At 40.0% G+C, this 20,650-nt stretch overlaps 1 protein-coding gene across 5 annotated transcripts in view; it reads right to left on the bottom strand.

The window, feature by feature from the left end:
- Positions 1–20,650, bottom strand: part of ttc28 (tetratricopeptide repeat domain 28) — a 751,433-nt gene that overhangs the window by 455,752 nt on the left and 275,031 nt on the right. The window lies entirely within an intron of this gene.

Genomic DNA, 20,650 nt, shown 5'->3' with positions numbered 1-20,650 from the left:
CAGTAATGTGCTAATAATGATAATCTTGAATAGAGAGCTTGGACATTTTGCAGGAAGGGCAGCATCTGTGAAGAGAGAAACAAAGTCCACACAGACTAGATGACTGCTTTGAGGAATACCTCAATTTATCTGCAAGACCTTCCAGTTGTTTACCATTTCAATAAACCATCTTGCCCCCATGGTAACAGCTCTGTACCAGGCGTGCAGTGTTGTAGCGAAGCTCAACGCATTTGTGAGGAACTACACCTAATTTTCCACTTAGGCACTTCACAGCCTACACAGCAGAACACAGCGCAGCACAACAAAGTTTGCCATTTTAACAAATAAGACACAAGGGTGAAAAGTTCATGTTCGATGTCTTTGCTGTCAGCAAAACTAAGCTATTTTCTCCTTTTCAAACTTACCTGCATACCTACACCTCTATCTATGCTCTACCACCACTGGGATGTTTTGCTTTTTTAACGCTGGGCACTGTCACCATCTGTTCCACTCACTCACTCTACCTTTTGTCAATAGCATTAAAAGCACCTTTTCCTAGTACCCTCCATTTCTGAAGAGGACTCTTTGGACTCAAAAAAATCAACAGTTTCTCTCTCTATTGATGCTGCTAGACTTGCTAGGTTTTTCTAGCATTGTGTTTTCATTTCAGATTTCCAATATCCACAGCATTCTGCCTTTATTAGCTTAGATATTAACCTGATACCAATGACACCACAATCACCATGGTCCCCAAAATCTCCATCTTAAAAATCAGAAGTGAATATGAAGCTGAATTGGATTAAATCTATCAACACTACGGTACACTATGAAAGGACTTAAAAGCGTACAACCATGTACCTGAGTGGGTACAGCAACACCATTCAAGAAACCCAGCATCATCCAGGAATGAACAAGTCAGTTGGCTTTCATGCCAAGACCTGGGGTTGAATTTTATCAAAACTCGATCGTGTCAATTTCAAGGAATTACATGGAATATTTCTCTATGGGAGCTCCAGTGAGTTCTCTCTGAATTTTCTGAAACACGCCTCACACCACATGGACTCGATGATATTGCTCTCACTTTATCTTGTGCTCACCAGCAGCATAATTATTGCCATTACCGAGACCTTCTGGGATGTCCCCCACTGGAACCTTACTCAAAGCCCAAGTCTATGGTTGCCAACCACAAAGAGACCTTTCCAGTTCAGACAGTAGGAGAAAACAAAACAGACAAGCCTCTGATGGCACTTCAGAGATACTTCATCCGATACAGAATTTCTCATTCATAAATATTTTGTGACTTTACATCATCCGACTGCTCAACCAGCACTGCAACTCCCAGTTCAAGAATCATCTCATACAGGCTACTCTTCGATAGTGCCACACCATGTTAGAATCATGACTAAGGGAGTGCTATTCTGTCTCCAGTTCCCAGAATAGCATAGCATCTTGGGTATTGCTCAGGATGGACATGGTGACCAGTGATAAGTAACCAGACCTCTAAGTGATCGCTGTGCAGCAAACTGGCTGATTTACCACAAATCCCCAGGATTGGCTGTGGTCAAACCCCTGGACTGTACTGAAACAGAACTGCCTGACACTGACCACTCCAACATCTGACTGACTATGTCCAAGCTGCTGGAGTGATATCAGATGAAGCCTTTGATATACTGTGCTAGCACTCTCTGACTGACAGTCCTTCTTCTCTACTTCCTTTACACAGTGTGGCAATTTGGTTGAAACACGTCATTTGTTTACTGTGTAGGCTTGCTGGCACAGGCTGTACATATGACACAGATGTGGCACAGTGCAACACAACAACATGCCCCACCTTTTGAGTGGTTACTGCTGGTAATGATGACAAGGTGTCTGGCTTTGTGTCTGCAATTATTGGGAAGACAGAAGTATAGTGATTCTTAAACTCTGAATGAAATGACAGGCTGCACAAAATGCAAGGGAAGACAGAGATGCTGCAAGTAGATGCAACACACATGAGGACTAAAGGAGCATGCCAAGAGCCCTGGGAGTCACTCTGGTCCAATCCTGAAGATAGGTGCCTGTGTGTGTCCACAGGCAGTTGGCAGCATCATTCCAGTGCAAGGCGATGGCTTGCTACAGAAGGCTGGAACTTGTGAGTTGGAGATGTGCCATGTTGATGTGGTGAGGTTGTTGCATGGCTGATATCAACCTCGGAGGACAAAGGATGCAAGCTGTCACTGTCCACAAAACATATCCTGAAATGTTGGGGTTGGCTGGCCAAGATGGAGGCCAGAGGAGCATGTAGCAAGCTGGAGCTGCCAAGTACCCACATGGACATTCATGTAGAGAATTATTGCTGTTTCGTTGCTCTCTGCAACGTCAGAATGGCAAACTGCACAAAAAGGAGGTAAGGACAATTAATTATAAAATATTAATGCTTGCAAATGGACCTCTCACCAGTCACAAGCAAGATTCTCATCGCACCCATTCGAACCCTAGATGCAAAACTGAACTCAATCTTTTTCGACACCGAGAATCTAATTTTCTGATCTTGCCATATTTTCTCAAAGTTTAAGATTTCCAGTTACTCTGATTACAGAATCTGAAAGCCTGACATAGCAACTGAACAATAACTTCTCATAAAAAAGCATATAACAATTGGAGCCATGTCATAGAAAATATAATGGAAGTTCCAGTGTCCTTGATCCAAAATTTCCACAACATCCAGCTGTCCAGCACTGATGCTTTAAAACCAGGAATGATACTAAACAGTTTCTAGTTCAATACCTCTAAGTCCATAACTCAAATGTGCTTCAATCAGATTGCCTTCTGTCTCAATGGTTTCTTTATCTCAGTTGGTTGTTTAATTCTGAACATCTCTGGAAAGGACTCAGACATTTTAGAGAGCCCTTTAGACATATGGGATGAATTGATAAATATTTTAAAAGTGAAATTGGGATAAAAGAGGTTTTGTTTTAATATATGGTTCAAAACTCTCTACTGGCACACCAATTCCACTAGCCTAATTCTACATAACAAGATCAAAGGGTAATCTCATTCACCCACAACCTAACAAGCATCTTTCGTGATGTTCCTTTTATGAGCCCACCACCGTTCTTTTAAATCCAGATATTCCAAGGTAAGTATTTGATTAGCCTAAGCTGAAATGCTGGAGGGTTGATGTCAAAAATACCCATGTTTTTTGCATTCACGTCACCTTCGCTTATTTGGTGAAGAATTAGTATTTCAAAACAATCAAGAATTCAAACAAACATCCGCATGGAAGAAAACCACAGTTCTATAGGATAAATGGCTGGTGTGTGGATCAAATTTTTGCCATCATGATGGACCTCAATCCCCCATCTGGTTAAGATAGACTCAGGCCCTAGTCATAACAAAAAACATGGATTTGGACAGAGAACTCAAGTAGACATTTATTTTTAACCATGCACTTTTACTGTAGACAAGGTTTAACAAGGAATCTAGGGTGGTCTTACCATCCAATCAATTTGAAAATTCCCAAAGTGATGAATTTCAAGAACTGACTTTCAAGAGTGTAAAATTATAACTTCCATGCTTGTTCTCATAATGTTCTGGATTTTGGGGGAAAGCATGGCCAATGATATTGAAAGATTAAGTTGACTCTTGCGGTTTTGATTTCCTCTATTATGACACCAATTTCATTCTGGCATTCTGTTCACAAACAACAAACATTGTTCTGGAATTTAAGAGAGCCCCACACTCCACACTGAAGTGTCAGGAGTGGTGGATGGAAGCAAAACCCCCACATGATTCCAAGGACTGCCCAACAGCAACTTAACACTTAGAAGCTAAACTTCCACTAACTGTTTGGAAGGAAACCTACCTTGGAGAACTGCCAGTGAAGCACAATGACCAGCAGCTCTGTCATCCCAGGAGTGCCACTAGGAGTCACTACTTGGACTACATGGATATCATAGAACCCAGCAATATGGAAACAAGCCTCTTTGCCCAACAAGACCACACTGGTCCTCTGAAGATTAACCCACCCACACACTTTCCCCTACCCTGTTAGCCTATATTTACCCCTGACTAATGCATCTAACCTGCACATCCCTGAAAACTATGGGCAATTTAGCATGGCCGATTCACCGAACCTGCACATCTGTGGATTGTGGGAAGAAACCAGAGCACCTGGAGGAAACTCACACAGACTCGCGCTGGAAGCTGGAATCAAACCTGGGTCCCTGATGCTGTGAGGCAGCAGTGCTAACCACTGAGCCACTGTACTGCCCAGTACAATCAGTCACAATTTTTTTTCTTTATTCATTCATGTGACGAGGGCAGTGCAGGTTAGGCAGCATTTATTGCTGATCTCTAATTGCCCAGAGGACAGTTGATAGTCAACCATGTTGCTGTGGGTCTGGAGTCACATGGAGGCCAGACCAGGTAAGAATGGCAGTTCTCTTCCCTAAACGGCATTCGTGAACCAGATAGGTTTTTCCGACAATTGGCAATGGATTCATGATAATCATTCGACTCTCAATTCCAGATATTTATTGAATTCAAATTTTACCACCTGCATGGCAGGATTCAATCTTGGATCCTCAAACATTATATGGGTCTCTGGATTAACAGTCCAGCAATAATACCACTAGACCAGATCCCAGAGGAGCCCAGATCCTTGGGTAAGTCCAGAGTTACATGGCAACACAGAAGATAGGAGTAGGTAATTCCGCCAGTCAATCTGACCATTCAAGTCCGTATCCTGTCCCCACTCTCTCCTCATTTACCTAGATCCCTTTAGCCCAAGGACAGTATCCAGTTCCTTCTTGAAAACTGTGCTTGGGTCGGAACGTCTTTCCATAACAAAGGATTCTGCGGGGTCACCACTCTCTGGCTGTAGGCATTTCTCATCTGCAGTTGCCCAAATCACAAGTGAGAGTTGAGAAAAGAGGGAAACCGTAAAACAATGCACAGAGGACTGATAGAGGCAAATAAAACTTCTTACAGTTCTTACAGTTAATATAACTATGCAGCAACAGATTTTAGCTTCAAAGATTAATTCAACAGGCAGGTGCACAACAGGACAATGCTCACACTAAAGTGAACACAACTTAACACAAATTATTATTTGGAGATGCTGGTGTTGGACTGGGGTGTATGAAGTTAAAAATCACACACAACACCAAGTTTATAATCCATCAGGTTTATTTGGAAGCACTGGCTTTTGGACACAAGCACCTGATGAAAAAGCAGTGCTTCCAAATAAACCTGTTGGACTATAACCTGGTATTGTGCGATTTTTAACTTTTAACACAAATTATTTACTATTCCCATCATTCCATGAAGTCTATTTTTGTATTTTAAATGTACTTTCAAGAATGAAGTATACAGAGGCAATCAACCATTGAACAAGTGTAGTTCTCTATCCGAATTCCATTTTAATCCTTTGATATTCCACAAAGCAACATGGAAAACAATAAAAAAACAGAAACATAACATACAGGAGCAGTTGATAATCAGCCCTTTGAGACTGCTCCGTCTTTCATAGAGATCATGATTTTTCTTTTACTTCAACACAAACCCTTCAATATCCTCAGACAGTGTAATGATCTCTGAAGACTCTAATCAACAACTGAATATCCACAGCTCCCTCGAATGCAGAATTACAAAACTTTACACTCTTTTGAATGAAGACATTTCTCATCTCAGCTTTAAATGGTCAACTGGTCAGGCAGCATCCAAGGAGCAGGAGAATTGACGTTTCGGGCATGAGCCCTTCTTCAGGAATGAGGAAAGTGTGTCCAGCAGGCTAAGATAAAAGGTAGGAAGGAGGGACTTGGAGGAGGGGCGTTGGAAATGCGATAGGTGGAAGGAGGTCAAGGTGAGGGTGATAGGCCGGAGTGGGGGTGGGGGCGGAGAGGTCAGGAAGAAGATTGCAGGTTAGGAAGGCGGTGCTGAGTTTGAGGGATTTGACTGAGACAAGGTGGGGGGAGGGGAAATGAGGAAACTGGAGAAATCTGAATTCATCCCTTGTGATTGGAGGGTTCCTACCTTTTATCTTAGCCTGCTGGACACACTTTCTTGAAGAAGGGCTCATGCCCGAAACGTCGATTCCCCTGCTCCTCGGATGCACCCTGACCTGCTGCGCTTTTCCAGCAACACATTTTCATCTCTGATCTCCAGCATCTGCAGTCCTCCCTTTCTCCTTTAAATGGTCAACACCTTATTCTTAGACTGGGACTTTCCAGTTCTAAATTTCCCAGCCAAGGCAAGCACCCTCCCTGCCTCTGTTCTATTAAACTCTATAAGAATATCATCCAATTCAATGAGATTATGTTTCATTCTTTTAAAGGCTAGTGAATGTCAGCCTAGTCTTCTCAATCTGAGCTCATAGGACAATCTCCTCATTCGAGGAATCAGTCAATGCATGCCAATTTTCAATGCATGCCATCTAAGGCAAGGATATCTTTTTATCGGTAAGGAGACCAATCTTCTGCATTGTACTCCAAAGTCTTTCACAATTGCTCAAAGAATTTCTTGTTTTTTTAACTCAAATTGCATTAAAGGATTATAAATACTGATTGGCTGTCCTAATTGCTTGTTGTACCTCGCTGATGAGTTTGTGTCCTCTGTCTGAAGGTTATCAACCTGAAACTTTAATCACGTTATTCCCCATAGATGCTGTCATTTTCTGTTTTATTGCATAATAAAAGGGCTTTGATGTGAAAAGAAAAACTGGATTACTGTGCACAGATTTGGCTTCCATAGCCAAAGAAAGATATCCTTACCTTCACAGGAGTGCACTGTACTCAATTGATTGCTGGGATGAGATTATTCTCTAAGGAGAGGTTAAGTGGACGAAGCGTATTTTTTGCATTTACAAGAATGAAAGGAATTTTCTATGCTTCAAGGAGATCACTTTAAGGGTTTGCTAGGATAGATATCAGGAGAATGTTTCCCCAGGCCAGGAAGCCTACAACACAGTGTTACAGGCTAGAGATAAGGAGAGAAAGTTCTTCATTAATTAATGATGACTGAAAGTTTATTGTCAAACTTTGTTTGCATTTTACGCCATGTGAATTGACTTTCATGAGTTTAAGTTTCCTGAGAAATTGTGTCCATGTTCTTTCAGCCTGTAAAGAACAAGCACCTGTGTATTATATCAGGTTTCCAGTACACCCAATGAGTCACAGTGAGAGTCCAAATGAAACACCAAATGTTGCCCAATTCCAGAATCACATCCAATGTTAACTCTGTATTAAGAGGTTTGCAAAGATAAGCAATTGGGCACAGTGAGTACCTTGCTCCTTGTTAATTGTTGAAGGCACATTTGATTGTTGCATTCCCCATCACAATGCCAATACCAGAGTCCACTCGTCAACCAATCAGCAATCCCCTCTCAAGCAGTGTATATGTTGTTTTCTCCTTGAATTGGTATTTTTGCAAATTGCCCTGCTGAATGCAAGGCAGCAAGCTTTGACAAATGTGTATTTTTTCAGCAACTATAAATATGGGGATATTGTAGGGAGACAGTGTTGAAGTAAATTATCAATCATAGTCACTCTAAGTTAAGGACACAGTTTGCAAATACCCGAGGGGCAAACACTGATTCACGTGTTACAATTTCCACGGTGACCAATAACATTTCAGAAGAAATTCAAACTTCAGTTATGAGTGAAGAGAATGACAATATTTCACATTAAGATATTTAATGCTAACTCAGATGGAACAGCTCAGTTAGCCTCATGCTATTACATTTTCCCTAATCCTGTGGTGCTTAATCATATATAAAGCCTCATGTGCAGCATCATATCAAATGCTTTTTGGAAATCCAAATACACTACATTCACTAAGCTCTCTATTGTGCTACCTGCAACCTTAAAAAGTTCTTAATAGGTCTGTCAAGCACAACACTCTTTAATGTATTCATGTTGACAACGTCCAATCATATTACAATTTTCGAGGTGCTTTGTTACCTTGCCCTGTAATCATTTTGCTCAAGGCAGAAGTCTACATTTAGTCCCCAGTTTTCTCTGTCCCTCATTTTTGAGTGATAGGGTTGCATTGGCAACCTTCCAATTCACATGATCAATGCAGAACATAGGGAATTCTGGAAGATCAAAACTAAGCACATCAACATCTCTGTGGCCACCTGTTTTAAAATACAAGCATGTAAGTCATCACAAGCAGGGAATTAGTCCACTTGTCATCCCATCAATTTCTACAACACAGATTTCTTCAAGCTCAACAATCTCATTGGACTCTTAATACTCCACTGGCTCCAGGTACTTATTTCAGTTTCTTCTACTGTGAAGACAGATACAAAGTATAAACTCAATAGTCCATAACATCCAGTCTCCCAATCATCAGCGACTAGACACGCATATTGGGCTTGACAGGAATTGGCTGAGAAATTTCAACTTCTGATGAGCAATTTGTCCACTCCCTGGAGCTAGAGTCAAAGAAAGCAGGCACTTACAATGAATAGCTACCCAGAAAGTGTTAGACTGGAAAGGTCTAGTTTTATTCCCACGTAATGCCAAAACTTACATCCTAATCACCAACACAATTATCCCTCCCGACTGCAATTTCCCTGACCCTAATTGGTCTCAACAACTTTAGGTTGGGGGGAGGGGGGGAGGAATTATTGCTTCGGTCTTCCACTTTTGATTAAAACAGAAAGTATGGGAGAAACTCAGCAGATCTGGCAGCATCTGATAGTGAAACCGAGTTAGTGGTGAATCCAATGCGATTTTTCATTGCTATTCATCAATTCTTGTAGCAAACGTACATGTTTATACCTAGTAAGAACAGAACCAAGCTCAACTGTAATGTACTCTTTCCCCAAAGGTGAGTGGTACTTCATAAAATTCATAAATGAATTACTGCTATGGAGCTAAGGTATCAGAGGGGAACCAATGCCAGTGTAACAGTGACCCACCAAGATGGAGGGCACAATACTTTAGCTGTTCACTAAGTCTAGCAGATTACTTATGTATGAACACAGCTGTGACTACAATGTACCAGATAGGTAATGTAAGTAATTTATCCAAGATAGATGACCTACATGGTGTATATACATTATTATGTGGTCATTGAACTTGAAAAGCTAGAAAAATGAACAGAAGATAATTTATTGTAATCTAAAGGATAGATTGCCCTGCTACGGAAAACATATTTCCTCACTCACTCACTCACCCCCCACCCTGCCATTATCCTTATTTTAAAAATTCATGAGTTAATTCGGTGCCATGTTAATACAATGTTGCTTAACAAATGATCTTCATTTATATACACAATATGAATCAATGTCACTAGCAAATCACATCATTACGATTATATGTAAATTATTCATCACTCAATGTTGGGTCAAAGTACTTAAACTGTGCTATACCAGAACAAAGATTATCTTGCTTAAAATGAGTAAAATGAAGTTGAGAAATGTATCTATTCATCAAGACTTGATGAGCACTTTTAAAGAAAGGAGAATGAAGAAAATTGTACGTATAGGAGAGTTAACTAAACTTTCTAAATAAATTAAAACTTAACGTAATACGAACATTGCTTCTCTTTTTGTTATTCTAGACCCTCCTACAGTTCAAAAATCAAGCTGTTGCTTGCTAAGTGCTTTCAGAAAATCATGTTCTACCAGGCAATTCCCAAGTTCAGGAGCTGAAACAGTCTGTACATAATAGAATAGTTAACGTTATAAGCCCATCCACTTTAGTGTGTTTTCTTTGACCAAAAGTGCAAGCTTTAGCAACACAAGCATGTGTCAAATGTCATTTCTGCAGCAGACACCCCTTGACAAAGCTTTATTTGACTCATTCAGTAATGGCTGTCATTCAGAACTATCAACCTGAAAGTGCAAGTGATTAATGCTGGAAGGAATACAGCCTATCTAGGCATTTTCATTCGGGGGGAAATTATCACTGTCTAAGGTCTTTCTGCCAAAGTTAATTGGGATATTTAAGTTATCAAACCATCCCGGTGCTTCAGACATATATAACTAGTATGTTGCATAAGCAAGAAATGCCTTGGGTTTTTACTTATTCTGTACATGCAGACTGCTTTAGTGATTATGTTGGTACATCAAGATTTATATGAATAAAGAATATTTTTGAAATAAACAAACTGCTTTTCATTATCCCTTACATTGCTCATGATCCCAGATCAGACCATCAACTTTATGTTATCATCTGGTTAGGGAACAATAACCTTTACTTTATAAAAGGGGAAAAAAGGTGAGCTCTGGGTGACTTACAAAGAGGACTAAGTGACATGATTCTACTGTTTTGAGCCAACAACAATATTTCACTATACAAATTAGAACAATACATTCTACAATACATGTAAACACAGATAACAGACAGCGATCAAACACCCATCAAAAAGCAAATGTGATTAGGATCTCTCAGATTTATCAGGAACTACAGCTCCCACCAATAAATGAGACAGGTTCATCAAATCTCATTAAACTTTACAAATGATCACAATTCTTCACTTTTCTTGATTAGGTCTTGAAACTTTCAAGAACTGTTGTATCATGGACCTCCTCAATGATTGTTTTGGTTCTAGTCAATTACCCTCCTGTCCTAGGTACACACTCCACATAACTCTCTGCAGTATTTAATCATTAGCACAGCTCCAGCTTTTCACTGATAGCTAGCTTCACCAAGTCAGTTATGTTCCTAGGTTTTCCCAAAGTTCTAAGCTTGCTCAGTCACACAAAGCAAATTCTGTTTATAGACTTTTCAACCCTCACTCTCAGCAGCACTGAAGTATTAAAGTTTGCAGTCTTCTTTCGAGATCCTGACAGCTTCCACCAACACAGGGCTCGCAAGTTCAGACTTCCTCAACACTCCAGGATGTCTGAATCCTGACTTTACAAATATAGTCAACTGCTCTTAACTTCTTCTCACAAGGGCCACTGTTGGAATATTACGTGCAATTCTGGTCTCCTATCTGGAAGATGGTGTGAAACTTGAAAGGGTTCAGAAAAGATTTACAAGGATTGCCAGGTTTGGAGGATTTGAGCTATATGGAAAGGCTGAACAGGATGGGGCTCAGGAGGGACATTATAGAGGTTTATAAAATCATGAGTGGCATGGATAGGGTAAATAGACAAGGTCTTTTCCCTGGGTTGGGAGAGCCCAAAACTAGACGGCAGAGGTTTAGGTTGAGAGGGGAAAGATTTAAAAGGGACCTCAGGGAAATGAGCTGCCAGAGGAACTGATGGAGGCATCAACATTTAAAAGGCATCTGGATGGGTATATGAATAGGAAGGGTTTGGAGACATATGGGCTGGGTGCTGGCAAGTGGGACTAGATTGGGTTGGGATATCTGGTCAGCATGGATGAGTTGGACTGCAGGGTCTGTTTCCATGCTGTACACCTGACAGCTAAAAATCAGCACTCTAGATTTGAAATTTGCCTCTGAACTCTTTGCAAAGATAACATGGCATCAATGAGCAATGAGTGTCTGGTTAGAATATCCCATGATAACTCCCTGTGATTAATGGTCATTCCAAATATCATATATGACACTTCTGAATGTTCTCCAAAAGCAATCGATATATTTTTACTAACAGCATCATCTGTGATTACACATTACCTGCTGATGCATAAAACCAGGTTTAAAGCTCAAATTAGCCATACAAACCAATCTATATAGGCCAGTTACACAATTTAAATTTTAAAATTGAACCAATTTAAAACACGTTGGTGTCCTTTACTAAAAGCCTTTTACCTGAAAGCATTTCATATTCGTCAGTCTAGGTTTATACTAGTTGGATCTGTAAAAGATGCCATGAAACCATAAACCTTACTTTTGATCTGTATGATTTTCTTCTTTTCAAAAAGGCTTTTACAATAAATCACAACTAAACAAAAGATAATTTAATTCCTCAATTCTGTAACCAAATCAAAATTATTAATCGAAAAATAACTCAGCCCAGTGTCAGAGTGGAATGTTGCCACCTCTTGGAATTCGTTAATTTGTAAATGCATTCTCACAGAATGTTGAACATGCATTTCATTACAATCTTTAACACATCCTCTGAAACAAATTGTATTTTGAGTAGGTTAGAAATCTTCGGTTGTCATCCAACTCCCACCCAGAATGCATCCAGTTCCAATCATTCGCCACAACTATGCTCCATCACCTACAGTAGTTTGACTATATTTGTATTAAGTTCTCATGCTCAAAACATCTCTATGGTCTTAGTTCTTCCCAATTCCATAATCATCTCCAGCTCTAAAATGCTCCAAGAAAAGTATTTTCAAAAATCTGAACCCTTTGTGTATCCTCCACTCACTTTGTCTCATCATTGATGCATTCAGCCATCCCAACTTTGACTTCTGGAATTTCATTGTTAAATGTCTTTGCCTCTCAATTTCTCTCTCGTTTTAAGACCTCACTGAGAACCTACCTGACTAACCATTTTGTCACCTCTTCCAATGTCTGCTTCTTTGCTTCTGTATTAATCTGTGGCTGGCCAAGCTCACATCATTGCCTTTGAATGTTTTGTTCCTTAACAGACAGTAGTTATTCTTCCTCCTTGGGGTTCAGTTAGCTGGATGACTAGTCTGTAATGCTGAGTAATAACAACAGCAGAGGTTCAATTCCCTCTCTGGCTGAGGTTTCCAAGAAGGATTATCCTTCCCAAACTTTCCTTTCACTGGAGGCATGGTGACCCACGGGGTAAACTGTCACCTCTCTCTAATGAGAGCAAAGCCTGTTGGTCTGCTAGGACTGTGGTGACTTTACTTCTATTCTTCTTTACTGATGAAAAGCCAATTCATTTCCACAGATATCAAGTTGCCCAATGAGATTAGTTCATGAAGCCTCAATACATTTCTAAATGGGTAAGACCACCAAAACAAAAACAACTCAATCACACATATATAATTTATATGGCAATACATATAATTGTATATAATTTATATGGCAATTGCATTTGAGAAATTAAGATGACAACTAGAGGTTCTGTATCACAAAACATGTGGGTTTATGCAATTAAAAGCTCTCATCCATCAAAAGTAATTGGGGATAGCATAATAAAATGTATGGTGGAGCAATCAAGTGCCATTAGCTAGACTGACATACTATTGAAATGCCAATGAGGGCTTTGTGATAGAATTGGTTCCCCATTCTGAGACAGTAACAATTTAATGCCTGAAGCAGATATGTATAATAGGTAATAAACAAAACTATTTTGCGAAAAATTGGTTAATTGTAGGGTGCTGCCTTATGAAACAAGGGTCATCAATTCGCAAATAAAAATATTTAATTACTAGTTTGCAACATATGCTCATTTGAGATGTTAACCACAGGACCCAAACAATATTGCTTCAGCTCCTTTCTTCGAATATGTTGCTCTGTGCATTTGTTATGCAAACCTGGCATAAGCATTTCTTTAATATAATTTATTTTTCAAAAAGTTATCACATGAACCATAATTAGTACCCTTACGAATACAAAGTAATGGTTACAACGATCAATTTACATGTCCCAGGATATCATGGCACTGCTAATTAAAAACAAACGGTAGTGGGAGGAAACGGTCTTGTTTTCTCAATTCTTACAAACCTGGTTTTGATCAAATTTTGATGTTCCTTAGAAGATATTTTCAGCATTACTCCCAAGAGTTTCTTAGCTTGGAATTATTCTCTGGAGCAGAAGTAAAGTTTAGTCCCTATAGCAAGGACAGACATTTAAATGAACTACAGACTGCACTTTAGGTTTTGTGCACCACATCTTTTCTCTCTGAAAGCCAGTAATGGGCTTCAGGAAGCAACAAACATAGTTCAAACAGGTCTCCTGTGAATTAACTTAGACTGCACTAAAATTCCTGCAATGGTACAGTAATTGGGAAATTTTGCTTCGAGGTCCAAAACAATAGCATTCATCATAATTGAAAAAGCATACAGGTGAGGGAATAAGATGGAGGAAATTGCTACATGATTACACCTATTCTTCACCTTGTGATAGTCACATCATGTCCATAAAGATTGCTACAACCAGACATTGGGCAAGGTCTCATACAGGATACCCCAAACCATTAAGCTCCCAGACGCAGAGGAACAAATTAACTCTCCAACTTTGTTCACCCACCCCCTCCAATGGTTGTGGCAACGTTAACTTGGAAAAGGTTCCCTCCCTTATACTACCTTTCTCCCAGACCTAAATGAACTTGTTTTTAAAAGGAGCAAATTTAACCAAGCTTTATTGAATGAACGTAAAAAAGTTTGTTAATTACTAAATGTGACAATAATTAGTATCACAACACACATTAGAAGTAAGAGGCGAGTTAAAAATGATAAAAGTTAACGTTATCAGTTAAAAGTAAAGCTCATCCTTCCAAAGAAAAAAAAATCAACAATGAGCTGAGACGAGAAAGAAGCCTGCCCTGCAACCAAATATTTTGTGGGTGTGCTGAAGTGCAAGGAAGTGGGACCTCTGTCTCTTTGCTGGGAGGAAGTCCCATTCTCTGGGGTTGCCAGGCTGCTCCAAAAGGACACAGCATCAGAGCTCAGAAATGTGCACTGCCAGCAAGCCCTTGGAGAATGATCAGCAGAGCTCAGAGTGAGACAATTCAGGTCTATTGGAATGGAAGCATTTTCCCATCTTCAGGAGTTGGGCAGGGATGAGCTTTAGTCCAGATGGGCACAAAGTAAGGGGGAATTTATCTTGAAGGGAGTCCCTTGATGGACCTCAAAACATAGCAACTCCCTTTTCTCTCCACCATGTTAAAAATTCAAACACTTCCACCAAGATGCCCACACCATTTTATTAAAAGACTCAAGAGGTGAACACTGTGTTGCCACAGAGGGACAAAAAGATAATCTTGGTGAAGCAGCACATGGAGATCATCAGCCAGCAAAATCAATGGAACTCTGTGTCAAAACAATCTTCTCTGCAGAAGCTCAGTCATAATTTCACATGAAAAACCTCCAACCTCTAAATCGTCAAAAAGCCAACCTGCAAAATCTTTCACCTTTAAAGTTTGATTCAGAATACATCTTTTTTCTTCCTCTCATGCTAGCATCTTAAGTGTGTGTTTCATCTCCAGAACCCATCTCTTCCTGGGTGGTGTGTGTTGTTCACTTTTCAGGTGTTCTCTAAATAATCATTTCTCCTTTCATTTGCTTTAAATTTCCCAGAAAATCTATTCCTTCAGGTATCACATTTAAACTTTAAAACACTCCTTCTATAAATGTACCTTGTGGTTAACTGTGAGGTGAGGCAAAAGGTGAAATGATATCCTAATCTGTAACAATCTAACCAGCAAACATATCTAACCTACGAATATGTGCGGCACATAACTGCTACAGAAAGTTATATATTCTTTGATACCTTCATCAGAATTAGAAAAATAAATCTAATTATTGCAGTAATACATTCCTCCACACCTCATTAGTCAAAACTGTTTTCCATACATTGTGTATTGTACAACATTCAATCATTTTTATTCATTTTACTTTGCAATTCAAAATAGGAGGGAAATGCTGCCATGTCCCATCCTGTCGGTCAACCCCAGCAGCATTCAACATTTTGGAAGCTCAGAACTGCTATAAGGCAAAGAAAAGTTCATCCTATTTTCGAGAAAAGGAACCTCACAAAACATTCCATTAAATAATGCAATCAGCAATTAATAAATATTACAATATACCCCATTAAGCTTTTAACCCATGGCACCTTGTAACAATCCACTGAAGGCAGGAAAAGATAATACCTAAAAAAATTAAATGGATGATGGACACTGAATTTCAACAATCTTTTTCATTAGTAGGTGGCATACAGTGTACTACAGACTATTTTTGCAGCGTTTGTTGTTATATGGCTTCAAACACATTCAATCACAGCTTTTCGGCTTAGGTCCAAGAATCATGCAAGAACTGAGGAATGCAATTCAGAAACTGCTTAAAAAGCTTTTTCGAGGTGAAAGCAACCAATATTACAACTTTCTTCTGTTTAAAATACTTGCAATGAATCTAATGTTTTTTACAAACACATTAAAATATGGAATTAATCATTCAGAGGTCTATGTATCCCAATAATTTAATACAAATAAGTAAGTGTAAATCAGTATTCAGCTCAAAATACCAAAGCCATTACAGATGATGACAAAGATTATGTCAAAAGGATTATTATCTTCTTCCTAAATACAATCAATTGAATACACTTGGTTTAGAAAGTATCGAATATAACATCAAATTGTCAACTAGGATAAAAATGGGCTACTTTTCAACAAATGCACACAATTTTGGGCGCTCTAAGTGCATTTCTTCGGTTTACTCTTGGTTTTTATACCACATGACATCAGCATTCAATAATTTCCCTAAAATTTGGGTAAGCAATGAACAATGATGAAGGGTACAATATATTTCCTTTCATACCTCAAGGTGCACAATCCTATTTTGTGGTCGTTCTGACAGCAAGAGATGCTCAACAGACAAACATCACTATTTTTTTGTTGCAAAGACATTATCTTGGATCCTGCCTTATGAACAGAAACAACTGCAGGTTATTTTCATAATAAAAGCTATTGTGATCAGCAGTAGTATCTGTGCTCACCTTTAAACAATAACCTTGTTCTGTACTTTAAAGTTCAAGTCAGATACATTAGGTTGGATTTTTGACCACAAAAGCTGATTGAATCTATATATGACGATATCTAAAACATGCAGCTCCCAAGTTCTGTCCCACTTCCTGATCAAATCTGGAGAAGCAGTACTGGACAGCCGGCAAGATTACCTGCCACACAGCGCAGCCAAATGAAACTCATTAGATTCGCCCAGTTAGCAGAAACTAGTTTAGATCCCTGGAGGCAGACTGTGGGTGGCTGACCAGAGAGCTAGCTTTTCCAGCAGGACCCCACATGCCTGCCTGGGTACAGGACCAGCCATGGTCACACCCTGTAGAGAAGATGTAGCCCCTCCCCTCCTCTGTTTATCACATTGCCATCACCTTCCATCCAGTAACACTGGCTGCTAAATCCATGCTTTAAAGTTTTAACAATTCTGGAGAGAGGGACCTCCATCTTAAAACACACTCTATCTTATTGACCTTCAGTTATAGCCTGTGGTTCCTTGCAAACAAGAAGCCATGACATGGAGGTGCCGGTATTGGACTCGGGTGGACAAAGTGAAAAATCACGCAAAACCAGGTTATAACCCAACAGGTTTATTTGAAAGTACAAGCTTTCAAACAAACCTCTTGGACTATAACCTGGTGTTGTGTGATTTTTTTAAACTCAAATTGGAAGCTCTTCAGCTTCAAGAATCTGGCTGCCATCCTGATTAGGAGGTACCTCTGCCCTTTGACCACAAATAAATCCCTTTCTGAAAATCATAGCTAAGTAACAGTTGCTCTGACCTATTTCTTGTGCTCGAGGGATGGTTCAGCCCTCTACTTCAAACTGCAAGGGAGCCTAAGAGATATCCAGTCAGCTAAATACCAAACATAGGTGTTCGCTCGATCCCAAGTTAACCCCATTAACAGACTGTGTCTGCAATAACACCAACTTGATTGCAGTGAGCCAGGACTCACTTTTAGATGAAGGTCCCAATTTTAAACAAAACAATTATGTGAATTTAAGTTCCAAAAATCTACAAATAGTTCTCTAGTTAGTACCAATCAGATTTTCACACTTCATCAGGAAATTCTGGCTTCAACCCAAACACAAGAGGGCTTTATTTGGGTCGGGAGATAATTATAAAATAGTGTAGCCCACACAACAAAAAGTCAAATCTCACCTAAAATATGTTATGAACCATCATTTTTAGAAATCACAAAATAAATCTGGATTTTCCCATTTTTTGGCAAGTGATTCTCCCCCTCCCTGTGAGTAAGAACCACGGAGCCCTGGATACTACGTTGACTTTTCTCTCACAAGCTACTGCTCTTTAACCCATTAATTATCCATCTGATCTCTTCAGCATTCATCTTGTGAAATCATGTGGTGGTGAGGAGGAAGAGTTTGCTGTGGCTGGCCCTTTGCAATGTGCATGCTGCTGATGCTGTATTTAAAGCCCAGCTTTGCTCCACTTCAAACACTGCAAGCCAGGAACCGCCCCTTCACACTGTAGTGCTCTTCACCATCATTACGGAGGACACAGCCCAGAAGCTGCCAAGCCACTTCATCGACAGGGACCTGGGAGGTGCTGACAGACGGGGAGTTAGAGACAGGGCCATCATTATTCCTGCTGATCAGTAAACAAAGCCACGCCACGAAAGTCAGTCAGCCTGGACTGAGATAGCAGCCCACGTCACTGCAGTGCCCCAGGTGAAATGCAATGTACAGCAGTGCCAAGAGAAGGATAATAATACTGTGTGCTCCTCAAAATTCAGTGCCACCATTTTTTCTTTATTTCCCACCACTTACACTGGCCACTCAATCTAACTCTGCCACTGCACACTCCTCACACCAAGGCTGATGCACTATACCTTTCAAATAATGCATGCTTCTCCTCCACTCAATGGCTACCACCCACCTCATCCTCCCAAAACTACTAAACAGTCTTGCCCTCTTGCCTTCCTACTCACTCACTGGGGATACCTTATCTCCTGCTCCAGCTTCACCAATAACTGCTCCTCTATCCAATACATAGCCTCAGTCTTTGCCTCAATGCAGGAAAATTCACTCACCTCCAGACTGATGTCTTCACTGCACTGTGACGGGTGTACCATGGACTGATTACACCTAATCTGTAGGACTTTCTGCCAAACATGCCCTTTGACAGACTGAGTGGTACCATATTTCCTCTTGACCCCAGTAGATGGTCCCCTTTCACTTTCGGACATGATAATTTGGTTAAAGCATGTACAGTATATTTGCAGAGTAAACTGCTGGCCCATGCTGAAGTTGTGACATTGACAGTGCCATACAGCAACACGTCCACTCCGACTGTGCAGTGCTATGAACAAGCCGCTGGTTCTTCCTTTACATTACATGGGAATGCAAGCCTCAGATGTTGGCAACCACCATGTTAGCCCAAAGTGACTGAGTGATCAGAAAGGAAGCTAGCAGCCAGAAGATGCATCCTGTGAAGATATCTGAAATGCATACACGTCCCTGTGTGTAAAGTGACCTGCTGTATGCAAGCCATAGGTGGTCCCATGATGTGGTGAGGCTGATGGTCTGCCGACGTGTGGATGAAGGGAGAGGTGTCTATGGAGCATGCAGGAATGCAGGGGCTGAACACACTTGGATGAAGTCCTGGTGAAGCTGGAAGAGAGCTTCTGGTGCCATGTTACTGACCTGACTTCATCAGGAAGTGGCGCTGTCTAGCTTCTCAGGGAAGGAGAAAAGAATTCGGATCTACATGGAAATGAATCAAGGCTAATAATAAGATGCAAACACATCAAATTAGATCGTCACCACTCATTAGAGAGATTCTGACCTCACTGAGAAGCCTCAAAGGGGAGTTCAGAAATATTTTTAACAATGTCAGAATGTGAATCTTTTTCATTTTTGCCACATTTTCCCAACTTGTTCACCATTGCCAATGTTGCTCAAGGGAGTGGAAAATTCCGCCCAAAGTATTTCCCATGCTGCACAATGATCATCATTCCCCACACATATGGTCCACATACCACTTGTACATTTGAACCAGATGAATTATATAATTACAGGACTTAGACATTTGAAAATACAACAGCTTGAAAAGTCAAGATAGCAATCGAACATTAATGTCCCAATTGCAGTATGATTATGCAATATAGTTTAAAGCTTGGTTAAACAACATTAGACAGACTGCATTGTTTACTGACCACGAGTGTTAAATTGTACAGATATAATGGTAAGGGTTTCACAGCAGAAGCTGTGTTACCACTGGAAAACAAAATAATAATTGGTTGTCTAGAGAATATTGTAAGCTTGTTGAGCCTAAGAATCATAAAATGTTACATCAAAGAACAGACCACTCGGTGTGGCCAATATCTTTCCCATATGGCCATCTAAAATAATCCCACATTCACAATCACTTCCCATTTCCTTCAACTCTTCTTCCTCCTTCAGTAATTTTTTGATTCATTTTTAAAAGGTTCTCTACTCATTGCAACATCAATAATACGGAGCAAACAATTAAAGATTCAAATCAGCCTCTGTTTGAAGGGATTTTTCTTCTTTGTCCTTCCATTTGATTGATTTCTTTAACTCTTCATAATGCGTCGTCCACTAAAGGACAGAAGATATTATTTACCACATCACATTCCTACTCAATCTGCTTCTTCTCCATTTCTTTTATATGCTTCCTATTAGAAACTCATCTAAACATGTAGTTGCTTAACAGCAGCAGTAACTGCATGAACTTGAAAAAAAGGAACAATGCATAAAAAAAACTTGCTTTTTAACATCAATCACTTACCATCCTACCCTCTGACTTATATCAGCCTCCTGCTGTCTGGCACCATATGCAAACCCCCAGTTTGGAGCAGTCACAAGGTTTCCATTTCTCCTGTCCTCATTAATTTATATTGGCCCACAGCCTCAAATTCTTCAACTTCAAAAAGTTACCACCCTGTCGTTTGATCAAATTCTGGCCTTGCCCTTCCATACTTCAGTAATTTCACTCAAATACTTTGTTCTTGACTCCAACTTATTGTCCATGCGTTCTCCCTTCATTTTGCCATGGGTGATTAGCCATCAGCCTCCTTTAAAGACACACTATGATCAAGCTTTTGGTCCTTAAACCTTAATTTT

This window comes from Hemiscyllium ocellatum, chromosome 24 (assembly GCF_020745735.1).
Source record: "Hemiscyllium ocellatum isolate sHemOce1 chromosome 24, sHemOce1.pat.X.cur, whole genome shotgun sequence".
Classification (NCBI taxonomy): Eukaryota; Metazoa; Chordata; class Chondrichthyes; order Orectolobiformes; family Hemiscylliidae; genus Hemiscyllium; species Hemiscyllium ocellatum.
Note: the sequence above shows the minus strand (reverse complement) of the source record. Positions and strands in the feature narration are given on the sequence as shown.